The 13,423-nt window shown below is 41.0% G+C and overlaps 1 pseudogene; it reads right to left on the reverse strand.

Moving 5' to 3' along the window:
• Positions 1–307: 307 nt before the first annotated feature.
• The window catches only part of LOC102485704 (protein phosphatase 1 regulatory subunit 14B pseudogene), a 14,038-nt pseudogene continuing 922 nt past the window's right edge, over positions 308–13,423 (reverse strand).

Genomic DNA, 13,423 nt, shown 5'->3' on the forward strand with positions numbered 1-13,423 from the left:
CTCCTCTCAGGATCTTGGGCACGCACGCACATGCGCCTAGCATGAGTTTTAAGCCACCGGGTCTGGGATTCAAACCGTGGTCGACTACGTGGGAGTCCAGCGACATAGCCATTACGCTAACTGCTGGTCCCAGCAACAATTTTTTAAAAAAAGGATGGGCAAGGCAAGATGCCCTTAGGCCAGGGGCACCCGGACCCCTGCTCATGGCACCAGGCCTGGCCACAGGGTCTCTTGATATTGCTGTTACTACGAGGTCTGTGATCAGTGATTGTCCTGCAGTAGCCACTGATCACTTGGGTCAGGACCCTTACTTCTTCTGGGGTGTGCTCAGCTTCTGCATGTCCCAGACCTTGTCCAGAAGGCCAGAGATAAAGGCCTCACTGGGTTTTCAACAGTCAATGAGCAGGTCTTTGACCCCCCCAACCCAGGTATCATCACTGTTCATGTCTAGGAACTTGTCCACATTGATCTCCAGACCTGGGATTTCCTCTTTCTGGCAGTCATAAAGGCTCATAAGTTACTCCAGGGTGCACTCCTTCAGGTTCAGGTGCTTCTATAGCTCCTTGTGATCATACTTGAGGCTGACCTTCCATGGCCTCATGGGCCCTTATTGTCTATGCTACCTGGGCCCTTACCTGCAGCCCCAGGGGGCCTCTGAAAGTAGATGCAGAGCCATGGGCCTGCACTGTCTGGCCCAGGCTGGGGTGCCAATGCAAGGTCCCTTGGGTCCCCTCACTACATGGTTAAGTCTCAGTCTCAGCAATTTGAAAACCATGCTAAGCACAGGTTTGTGTATGCCCATAGCAGTAAAATGGAGAAATGAAGGAAAAGAGATTGTGCTGTCACCATGCCCATGGAGGTACTTTCTTGCTTTCCACCACACAGCTGCTGAAGCCACAGGGCCCACGTGCACCCTCAGGCACCTCCCTGCCCTGCTGCCTGTGGGACATCTGCTGGCTGTCTCCTGGCTGCTGGCTCGGGTTAGCTTGCTGGGTCAGCTCCCAGAAAGCTCCCTATCTTCAGAGCTTCCCTTCCTAGGCCATTTTCTCTGTCACTCACTTGAATGGCTTTTTCCAGAGGGATGACTCACTCTCAGTTCTTTCTATGCCTGGAGTTGCTTTTATTTTACAACCAAATGGGAGTCTCAAAGGAGATGCTCATATCAAATGACTATCTTGTGCTAAACTATGTTTCTCCTCTCCAAGGTAAAACCAGATGAAGAATAGGTCATAGCTAACAGGGATTCCAAGATCCTGGAGTCTCTCAGGCTGGAGACGTTCAGCCAAGAAAATGGTCCCAGGGACGAAAAGAACAATAGCAATCTGAGAATTCCCAGGCCAGTCCTGGAGCTTAGCTTGCCTTCAAGAGATGCCTTGGGGGGGATCTTAACTCTAGAATGCTATAAAAGCAAGAGCTACTCTAAAGATCTTAGGATGCACCAAAAAGGCCAAGGGTGCATGGCCATCTAGCAGTTCCTATAAGCAAACTGATGGGGACAAATTGTCAGAAATGCCTAGCTTGTTCAAACTGGGCTGTTCATTGCCTAGTGGGACACTCCAGGGCAAGTCTCTGCCTCTAGGTTGCCTACTTCCCCTTCTGTCATTGTTTCTTTTATTTACAGGAGGCATAGAAAATAATTACTTTACTCCCCCCCCCAACTCACACCTTGACTGTGTCTTTAATAACAGAAATGTTTTATCCTGATCATTGCTAATATTTAGAAATGCTAGTTGAGAAATCATCCTTCTGTGCTGATTTTGCTGAGAGTCTTAGTCATGAAGGGATTTTAAATTTTGTTAAATGCTTTTTCTGTATGGATTGAAATGATCATCTGGTTTTGGGACCAGCAGTTGGGGTAATGGCTATGTCACTGGACTCCCATGTAGTTGACTGTAGTTGAAATTCTAGACCTGGTGGCTTAAACTCACGCCGGGGGTGTGTTCATGTGTGCCCAAGGTCCCGAGAGGAGAATGAAGAAGGCATTGCAGTGTGGTCATCCCCCCCGTGGGGTAATTTCTCTCCTTCTGTCTCTCTGTCTTTCTGGTGAGTGCAAACACCCTATAGCAAAAACCTCTCTCCCACCTCCCCCCCCCAAAAAAAATAGAAATGATATGTTTTTTTTTATCTTTCTTTCTGTTGATATGGTCTATTACATTTATGGTTTTGCTTATATTTAATCACCCTTACATTTCTGGAATAAAGCATGCTCGGTCATGATGAATAATCTTTTTGATGTGTTGTTGGATACAGTTTGATAGTATCTTGTTGAGAATTTTTATATCTATATTCATCAGAGATATTGGTCTGTAGTTTTCTTGTCATGTCCTTATCTGTTTGGGAAATGGGGGTGATAGAGGATTCATAAAGTAAATTTGAGAAGATTTCTTCCTTTTGGAACTTTAGAAATAATTTGAGGAAAGTGGAGGTTACTTCTTTAGAAGTTTTGTAAAATTCAGAAGTGAAGCCAACAGGACCTGGGTTTTTCTTTGTTGGGAGCTTATTTATTCCTGATTCAATCTCATGGCTTGTTATGAGTCTATTCAGTCTTTAAGTGTCTTCATGAGTCAATGTTGGTAGATTTTATGTGTCCAGGAATTCGTCCATCTATTCTTGTTTGTTGGCGTATAGTCACTCATAGTGTTCTCTAATGATGTTTTGTATTTCTATTATGTCTATAGTAATGTTGCCTGATTCATTGAGAATTTGATATATCTGGTTCTTTTCTCTCTTCTTAATTAGTCTAGCTAATGGTGTGCCAATCTTGCTTATCTTTTCAAAGAACCAGGTTTTTCTTTCATTTATTTTCTGTATAGTTTGTTTCTTTTCAATTTCATTTCCTTCTGCTTGAATCTTTATTATTTCTTTTCTCCTGGCATTTTTTTTTAAATTTTTTGTTGTTCTTTTTCCAATTCCCTGAAACATGATGTTAGGTTGTCCATTTGTCACCTTTCCATCTTTTTTATATGTGCACTAATTGCTATGAAATTCCCTCTTATGACTGCCTCTGGGGTGTCCCAAAGATTATGGACTCTAGACGATCTGTCCATAGGAGACAATAGGCTATTGAGATCCCCAACAAATATTGTGTTGCAGTCTTTCTCTTCTTTGAGATCTAATAGTATCGCTTTGATGTATTTAGGTGCTCCAGTGTTAAGTGCATGGATATTTACAAGTGTTATATCTCCCTGGTGCATAAGTCTTCTTGGTACTCTAGAATGTCCTTCTGTGTCTTTTCTTACATCTTTCAACTTAAAGTCTATTTTGTTTTATATCAGTATCACAATGCTAGCTTTTTTTTTTTTTGATTTCCATTCACATGGAATATCTTGTTTCCAGCCCTTCACTTTCAGCCTATGTATAGCCTCATCAGTGAGGTGAGTCTTTTATAAGCAGCATACACATGTCTTCTGTTTTTGTATCCATTCAGCCAGTCTGTGTTTTTTTTTAAATAAGAGGATTTAATCCATTAACATTCAGTGTTATTATTGACATTTGCAGACCTATCCCTGCCATTTTGTTAACTATTTTCTTGGCTTTTTGTCCTTTTATTTTTATTTGTCTCCCCTTTAGTGTTCTTGTTACAATACTCCCTTCAATATTTCTTGTAGAGCTGGTCTCATTTCAGTGATTCTTTCAGATTTTGTTTTTCTGAAAATACTTTTATTTGTTCTTACCATTTGAAGGATAATCTTGTTTGTTATAGTATTCTTGGTTGAAATTAAAAAAAAAATACATTGAATATATCTTTCCATTCTTTTCTTGCTCGCATTGTTTTTGATGAGTGATGTGATGTTAGCGTAATGGGGTAAATTTATAAATATCTTGAAGGTTTTCTTGCCACTTTAAAAATATTGTTTGTGTTTGATTTTTGCCATAATAATTTTTATTCCTTGGGTGTCAATTTCTCCATGTTTCTCTGTATTTATAAAATTTTCAAACAGTGTTTCATGAAAGAGGTATTCCACATTTTAGTCACCTATTCACCTTCTGGAATAGCAATTATAATAGTAAAAGTACTAATTCATCATGAAGACATACTGCTTATTAATATCTATTTACCCAATTTAGGAGCACCCAAATATGTGAAGGAAAGACTGCTAGATCTAAAGAAGAAGGAAATACTGCTAGATCTAAAGAAGAGATAGACTGCAACACACTAATTATTGAGACCTCAATACCCCATTATCTTCTTTATCCAGATCAATGAGATAAAACATAAGTAAAGAGATTCAGGACCTAAACAATACCATAAATTTGATGGACTTTATGGATATATATAGAACTTTCCACCCTAAAACCACAAAATATACATTTATCTCACCCCCACGTGGTATCTTCTTAATGACTGACCCACATAATAGGGCACAAAACAATGCTTTACAGATTCAAATCATAAAAACTATATACAGCATCTTCTACAACCATGATGGAATTAAACTTGATATCAATTTCAGAAAAATCTTGAAAATACACAAATACCTGGAAACTAAACAACCTACTCCTAAATGAAGTTACAACTACCAGAGAGATTAAGACCAAAATGAAGATTCATGTAAACAAATGATAATGACTGCATGAGCTTCCATAATTTTTGTGACACCCCAAAAGCAGTCATAAGAGGGAAGTTTATAGCAATTAGTGCATATAAGAAAAAGATGAAAAGGTGACAAATGGACAACTTAACATCATTCCTTGGAAATTGGTAAAGCAATTTTAAAAATTTCAAACATGCCAGGAGGAAAAAAAAAAGAGTCAAGCAGACATAAATGAAACAGGAAAAATATATATATATGGAAAATAAATGAAAGCAAAAGCTGTTTTTTTTTTTTGGTGGGGGAGAGGTTTTCGCTATAGGCCACGTGTGCTTGCCAGAAAGACAGAGAGAGACAGAGAGATAGAAAGCGAGAAATCACCCCCCAGGGGTGATGGCCATGCCACAATCCCTTCTTCTCTGTTCTCCTCCTGGGATCTTGGGCACACATGCACACACATACCTGGTGTGATTCTCAAGTCACCACATCTGGGACTCAAACTGCAGTTGACCATGTGGGAGTCCAGCAACTGCTATGCCATCTGCTGGTCCCTGACAAGTGCTGTTTTTGAAAAGATAAACAAGATTGGTACACCATTAGCAAAATTAAGATGAATACAGAAAGGAGTCAGATAAATCAAAATCTCAATGAAACAGGCAGTAATACAATGAACATAAGAGAAATAGAAAACATTAGAGAATACTGTGAAAAACTACATGCCAACAAATAAGAAAACCTGAGTGAGATGGACAAATTCCTGGACACATATAATATGCCAAGATTGACACAGGAGGACATAAAAAGCCTGAATAGACCCCTTGGAATCCTTCTGTTAGCTATGACCTATTCTTCATCTGGTTTTACCTTGGAGAGGAGAAATAATATAGTTTAGCCAAAGTGAGGCTCCTGAAAGGCAGTAGGTCTTTTAATTCCTTTGAAGATAGCCATTTTTTATGGGCATCTTGTTTGAGACTCCCATTTGGTTCTAAAATGAAAGCAACTACTCTTGGAAGGACCAAGAGAGAGTCATCTCTCTCTAAGAAGCCATTCTAGTGAATGACAGAGAAAATGGTCTAGGAAGAGAAACTCTGAAGAAGAAAAGGAGCTTGCTAAGAGCTGACCAGGTGAGCTAACCCAAGTCAGCAGCCAGGAACCAGCCAGCGGGTGTCCCACAGTCAGCGGCACAGGGAGAGGCCTAAAAGCACATGTGGCCCTTTGGCCCCAACAGCCAGATGGTGGACAGTGGCCCTCCAGGGACCTGGCATTGATGGCTCCAGCCCTGGGCCAGGCAGTGTTGGCCCAGGGCCCTGCATCTACTTTCAGAGGCCCCCTGGGGCTGCAAGAAAGGGCCCAGGTGGCATGGACAATAAGGGCCCATGAGGCAATGGAAGGTCACCTTGAGGTATGACCACAAGGAGCTATGAAAGTGCCTGAAGCTGGATCCTGGAGCAACTTACATGCCTGTACAACTTACATGCCTCTCCAGAGCTGGAGATGGATGTGGCCAAGCTCCTAGACATGGAGAGTGATGATACCTGGGGGTCAAGGAGCTGCTGGTTGACTGTTACAGACCCATTGAGGCCTTCATCTCTGGCCTGCTGGACAAGATATGGGGCATGCAGAAGCTGAGCACACCCCAGAAGAAGTAAGGGTCCTGACCCAAGTGATCAGTGGCTTCCGCAGGACAATCACTGACCCCAGACCTCGTAGCAATAGCAATACCAGGAAACCCTGAGGCCAGGCCTGGTGCAATGAGCAGGACTCCTCGTACCCCTGGCCTATGGGCTTCTTCCCCTGCCCCTTCAGTTTTTCATTTTTTTAAAAAATTGCTATTAAACTTATGGAACTTTTCGTGTTTTTATATTGACTCTGCAGCTTGGGCCCTTTAATAAAGCTACAATATGCCTTGGGTGAAAAATTAAAAAGAAAAAAAAGATGGGAAGAGGTTTAAAAAAAGAGAAGTCTGGAGGAAAATTGCCTGTCATTGTGTTGAAAAAAGGCAGAGGTCTCATAGTGGCATATTGGTCAAGTAAGAAAAACAAGTATAACCTTAAACTGGGCAAAAATGATAGGCACATTTTCCCCGAGAGACACATGCCATCAAGAATTTTTATTGGGGGGGGGAACCAAGCAGTTAATGTAATGACTATGTCACTGGACTCCCATGTAGTCATCCACGGTTCGAGGATAGGCCTCGTTCTTGATTGTATCCCTCCAAACTTCTTACAAAAGCCTACATTTCTTTACATTTTTGAGCTAGTTGACTTAGCTCATGAGGAAGGTTATAAGAAAAATTCTTGCTTTATGCATAAGTGGAAGTAAATGTGGCTGTCTTAGCAGAGAAGTGCTCTAAACCTGAAGCAGAAAAACTTATTAGAAAGCTGTGGAGGCCTGGTGCTGGAGGGTGAGCAATTCACCCTGGGCCTCAGAAGAGTATTCAGAAATAGAAAAAAGGATTCATATAAAGTGAGAAAGTCCGGTTTAAAGTGAAGAAGTCTGTAACTGTGGTTCTTCTTACAACAACTAAAGGAATGACATAAATGGAGGCACATAACAGTCCCCTGGCATATATCTTGTGTATCCTGACCACTAGATTCTAGGGTCCTTAATTATTTCTTCCACATATTTGACCTCCAACAGATATAGAAGCAACATGAGTCCCCACAATAATCTGAGTGGGTCCTACAAGTGTTAAGTATAATCACTGCAATGTGACCTGGGAAGTGCCTTTGGAAGCAGGAGTATGAGGAACGGAATGACATATTGGAGCTCCTTTTCTCAGAGTATCTCCTTCCCCAGGCAGAAAAGATGATGTCCTAGGACAACGATAGGGTCCAGGCAGAAGAAGATGAGGAGGATCAGCCAAAGGAGGGAAAAAAAAGGGTCAAGAAAGATAAAGAGACACATGTCATCAAGAATTTCTATTGAGGGACCAGCAGTTAGCGTAATGGCTACGTTGCTGGACTCCCACGTAGTTGACCGCAGTTCGCGTCACAGACCTGGTGGCTTAAAATTCACACCGGGCGTGTGTGCGTGTGTGCCCAGGATCCTGAGAGGAGAATGGAGGAGAAAGGATTGCGGTGTGGCCATCCCCCCTGTGGGGTGATTTCTCGCTTTCTGTCTCTAAGTCTCTCTCTGTCTGTCTGGCGAGCACACACACCCTATAGCAAAAACTTCAAAAAAAAAAAAAAAAAAGGAAAGAAAAAGAAAAAAAAAACAAAAACAAAGAAATTAATTATCAACTGATGCGTTGACCTGGCATGGGGTGGGGATGGATAATTATTAGGGTTTTAAGGAGGAAACAAATACATGCAGCATCCATGTAGACCACAGACAAAACAGCCAAATTAACTGATTTTAACCAGAAACATACTGGAACCATGATTGCAGCAGTGCAGCACCCCAGAAGGATTTCAGGGCAATGTGAAAATTTCTTCAGAGTGGAGATGTGAGTTAGGGGACATGATGTTCACAGCGACCCCTGGTCCCCAGGTGCACTGGACATAGCAATGTGAGACCACCAAGAACTACTTGAAAATGTATTTCATTCCTGAGGAGAAGCTCTTCTGGAACTATATCTGAGTGGGCAGAAGTGGAGGAGACAAAGGAGAGAACTCCTAGGGTATGGGCATGGCCATGTGAGTGTGGTTTATAGAAGGGGTGAGAAGCAATAAGATGGTCAACTAAAGTGGGTAACTTGTACTGTTACCTTGTTGGTCTCCAATAGCCAAGAACTTACTGCTTCTTCCCTGTGTAGACAGAACACTGAATGAACGGGGTCTTGAGGGTAGGAATATAAGTTGGGGTTTCATGTGGCAAGGGTCTAAGCTCACCCCTCTCCCTACCACCCTGGCTCATTTTCTCTCCTGAAATTTCTACCAGGGACCATCTGGATGGTTTTGGGTCCAGCAGGCTGGGCTGTTTCCACCTATTCAAGTTAAATGTTTTACATGATTTAAGGGGAAAACCTACAGCTATGAAGGGTTGATGCTGAATGCTGAGGTTTTCTTCATAAGAGAAAATGGTGCCTACAAATCCCTTTTATAGCCAGTGCCTGGAGGTGTAACTTGGCATGGTGGGGGCCTTTGGATCAATGTAGTTTGAAATGCAAAAGTCCATACTCTGGTTCTGAGAGCAGGCTGTATAACTGTAATAATTCAAATCTGGGGTGGTCTGTGGTGGAATTGGACAACAGAATGTGACCTGACAGTTTCTGCAAATTTTGCCACTAAACAAGGCTTTTCCATTTCAAACCCATTCACTTAGAAGGTGAGGATGCAGCCTTGGGTTCAGGGCTGGTAATTTCCAGGCAGGACCTGGACCTAAGGGCAGAGAGTTGAGGCTTTGCCTCATGAAGAACAGATTTCTGCTTGTACTCTACTAGGTATAAATTTCTTTCTCTTCTTCACATTTAACTTGTTTTGTTTCATGCTTCGTGAGGTGATTTATAAATTCAAATACTTTGGAGGTGAATGTGAACATGACTAATATATATATAATTTTTTGAGAGGTTTTTGCTATAGGGTGCACATGGTTGCCAGAAAGACAGAGAGAGATAGAAAGCGAGAAATCACCCTCTAGGGGGGATGGCCACGCTGCAATCCCTTCTCCTCCATTCTCTTCTCAGTATCTTGGGCATGCACACACACACACCCGACGTGAGTTTAACCCACCAGGTTTGGGACACGAACTGCAATTGGCTACCTGGGAGTTCAGTGACTTAGCAATTATGCTAACTGCTGGTCCCAGTCCCAACATGACCCTATAATTTGAAAGTAATTTCTAACTATATTGCAATTCCAAACATTTCCATAATTTCACACCTTGTGACTCTCAATGGGACTCTCAGAGACTATTCTAACTCAGGACCTAAGTATTAACTGTCACTTATCAACAACCTATGTATCTTTTACTATTCAGAATATCTTCAAAATAATCACTGCTGAAATTTTAATTAGAGTCTGTATTCCAAACAACAAACTAAAGTGCATAACATGTCCTGTTACCTTGTTGGCTCTTATGGCCAGGAACTTATTGCCTCCCCTCATCATTCCTGGAGACAGGAGTACTGTTATCACAAAATAGCTCATGCTCAGTGCTGAAATGTCTTACTACAATTTCTCCTGCTATCTTCTCAGTGTCAAGTCTCTGAAGATCTTGCCTGCACACTTCAGAATCCAGGAACATCCACCATTGACACGTTCAATCATCCTTCCTTTAGATTGAAGTCCCAAGTAAGTAATAATAATAATAAGTTAAAGGAAAGATGATTTGCACACACACAAAAATAAAAAGACTAGCAAAGGCCAAAATAAATCCAGCCTCAGCACTAAAATCATTGCAATGTAAAGATCTTTAGTTCTTGCCTATGATCTCTAAAATCAAATTATTTTGTCTCTCATTTGCATACTCAATAAAAGAGAAGATATTATGAAATATCTCTGATGAACTGCTGCAGTAAGGGAGTATTTGGAAACACTTCTTTCTAATCTTTGTAATGATTAAAGAGATATGCTCAAATACAGGTCATCCTCAAAAGTTTAATGGGACCAGCAGATGGTATAATGGTTATGTCACTGGACTCCCATGTAATCAATCATGATTTGAGTCCTGGACTCAGCAATTTGAAACTCACGCTGGGCGTGTGTGCGTGCATGTGTGTGTGTGTGTGTGTGTGTGGGTGTGTGCACATGTGTGTGTGCACAAAATTCTAAAAGGAGAACGAATGAGAAGGGATTATGGCATGGTCATCCCCCCTAGGGGGGTGATTTCTCAATCTCCCACCCCCTTTTTTTTGCTGTCTCTCTGTCAAGTGCATGTACTGTATATAAAAATTCTTTAAAAAGTCAACAAAAATGTCTACAATTCAGTACTCTTCTTTAGACACAAAATATGAAATTTTTCTTCCTCTTTGCTGCAAATCTCCATGGACATGTACTAATTTTAGTGGAACTATCCCCTCTTCCCACCCCTTCTTTTGTCTCAGCTGATTAAAGTTAAATTCTCATTACTCAATTGTTGACAATGATCCATAAACTGCAGAGATGAAAAGACACTTGTTTTGTTTCACTTTGTGATAGGACATGTGCACTCACCAGAGAGAGAAGGAAAGTGATAAATCACCCTCTTAGAGGATGGTCACACTTCAATCCAGTCTCCTCCAGTCTCCTCTTGGGATTTTGGGCACACATGCACATACATCTGGTGTAATACATCAAGATGCCAGGACCAGGAATCCCACTGCTTAGCTGGTCATGGGGACTCCAGCTGCCTTAACTTCCACACCCTGGGACTGCCCAACACTTTGCTTTATAATATACAAAATAAATTAATTACAAATCAGTTTGTCAACCAATCAAATTAACAATGAGCTCTTGCTTTTGGGCAAGGCTGGTTGATCTCTGAAATGACTTCAGGTAAACCTTTTCAACTTCCATTCTCTGTGGTACTTACTGGGCTCTGAGACACCTGGATAGGATCTCTGACAAGGAGGTCTCCATGTGACAATCTGGACTCCTCCCTGGTTGATTGATGATGGAGATTGAAATTCTGTCCTGAGACAAGACAGCAGCATGGTGTCAAGCATCAGGAATCTATCTAGACTTAGTATGTCAACATCTTTACATCCAACCCAAGGATGTACACTCAGAGGGATAGAAACAAAAGAGATCCTTATGTCTCCCTATGTCTTCCCTTTTGACTCATTTCCCTGTTGTTACTATAATCCCTGAGAACCTGAATTCCCTTTGGGTCACAGTCTGGCCAAAAAGGAAAATGTTCCTGCAGATTCTCTGTTCCTAAGAGACCAATGAAGATGTCAGGTGAATGCAGCCTCTATTATTCTTCTCTGGGGACACTGCTGTTTTCTGAGCTCTCATCTTATCAGGAATTTTGCAAAAATTAAAATTTCACCTGGAGTCTGAGGTACCTGTCTTTGTTAGTTCTCTGTGAAGACCAAAGCATTGACTTGTCATGTGGATATGGCTCTGGATAACTTCAGAAAATAGCTATTGCTTCTCGTCAAGGCAAAGAATTGTGTTCATCTGCTGGACAACCTTTTATAGCTATGTCATGGACTTCATGTTGCTCATGACAAAGCAGCTAGTAGTTTTCAGCCTATAGCATAACAATCGTCATTAGTCCTTCATTTATGAAACATTGGTAATGATAAGAGATATGCTTAGAACATTTGTGTCCCATGAACTGATGTTAGAATGTTATATGGTTGGGCCAGTCAGATGGCCTGGTGCTTAAGGCAGCAACTGTGCAGGTCAAGTTCCTGTGGCCTAGAAATCATAGAGGGCTTGAGTATACCTGTGTGTGAAATCCTGAGAAGAGGATGGAAGAGGAGGGATTTTTTATGTGGGGTGATTTCTCTCTTTCGAAGCCCTATAACAAAGCCAAATAAAACAAAATGAAACAAAGCAGAATGCTACATTGATTGTATTATTTAATTTTCAAATGACTTCAGTTCTATTAGACACTCATTCTATATCTGCATAAATGAGGCTCAGAAGGTTTGACTGATCTGGAGAAAGTTATTAATCAAGTAAGGGATGAGGTTTGATGAGAACCCCATCTAGATGTTTATATGCCTTGTGCTCCAGTTCAGTGGTCCCCAAACACGGTGATTATGCCTCCAGGAGAGACACTCTGGGGAAATTTCTGTTGTCATCATTGGGGAGATGGTACTGGTAGGACCTACTGGGTTAAAGCCAGTGATACTGCTCAACATATTATAATGCAAAGCAGAGCCCACACCACAATCATCCAACCATGATGTTAACACTGGAGAGGCTGAGAGACTGCTCTAAATCAAAATATGTCCAATGTTCACATGTACATGAATCACCTGGGAAACTCGTCTAAGTGCAGATTATGATTTGGGAAATCTTGGATGGGTCCAGACATTCTCCATTTGTAATTCTCTAATTACATCCCTGGTCATGTTGATACCATCCATACTGATCTATATGTTGGATTTTATGGATCAAGGAAGTGTTTCAGGGTTAGAGTCTTGGGATCTTGGGCACATACACACATGTGCCCAGTGTGGGTTTAAGCCACTGGGTCTGGAACTCAAACCACAGTTGACTACATGAGAGTCCAGTGACATAGCAATTACGCTATCTGCTGGTCCCAATGCTGTTTACCTTTTTATTTTTAAAATTTTTCATTTTGTTTCCATTCAAACACTGTGTCATTACAACATACCAAATGAATTTCATTTTCATTTCCATTTGCATGAGACAACTTTCTCCAGTCCTTCACTCTCAGTTTATGTATATCTTTGTCAATGAAGTGTGTTTCTTGTAGACAACACATAGAGGGTTTCTGTTTTTTTATCCTTTGAGCGATTATGTGTCTTTTAGTTGGGGAATTTAATCCATTAATATTCGATGTTATTGTCAATGTGTGTGGACTTATCCCTGTTATTTTGTTACTCTTTTATTTTTTTTTCTGGAAGTTTTGTGTTTCCTTATTTTTACTTATCTCCTTTTAGTTTTCCAGGCGTCGTATTGCCTTAGGAATTTCCTGAAGAGCTGTCCTACTTTTGGTGAATTCTTTCAGTTTTTGTTGTTTGGGGAATTATTTCTTTTATTGTCTTTTGAGAGATAACCTTGGTGGGCATAGTATTCTTTGCTGAAATTCTTTTTCTTTCAGAGTTTTCCATATCCTTCCCCATTCTCTCCTTGCCTGCATTGTTTCAGTTGAGAGGTCTGATTTTAGTCTAATAGGGTAAACTTGTAGGTAACTTGGTGTTTCTCTCTTGTCTTTTTTTTGACAATGTAGTCCTTTTATTTATTTATTTATTTATTTATTTATTTATTTTGAGAGGTTTTTGCTATAGGGCACATGCACTCACCAGACAGACAGAAAGCAAGAAATCA

Source organism: Tupaia chinensis, unplaced genomic scaffold (assembly GCF_000334495.1).
Source record: "Tupaia chinensis unplaced genomic scaffold, TupChi_1.0 Scaffold141648_1, whole genome shotgun sequence".
In the NCBI taxonomy this organism is placed as follows: Eukaryota; Metazoa; Chordata; class Mammalia; order Scandentia; family Tupaiidae; genus Tupaia; species Tupaia belangeri.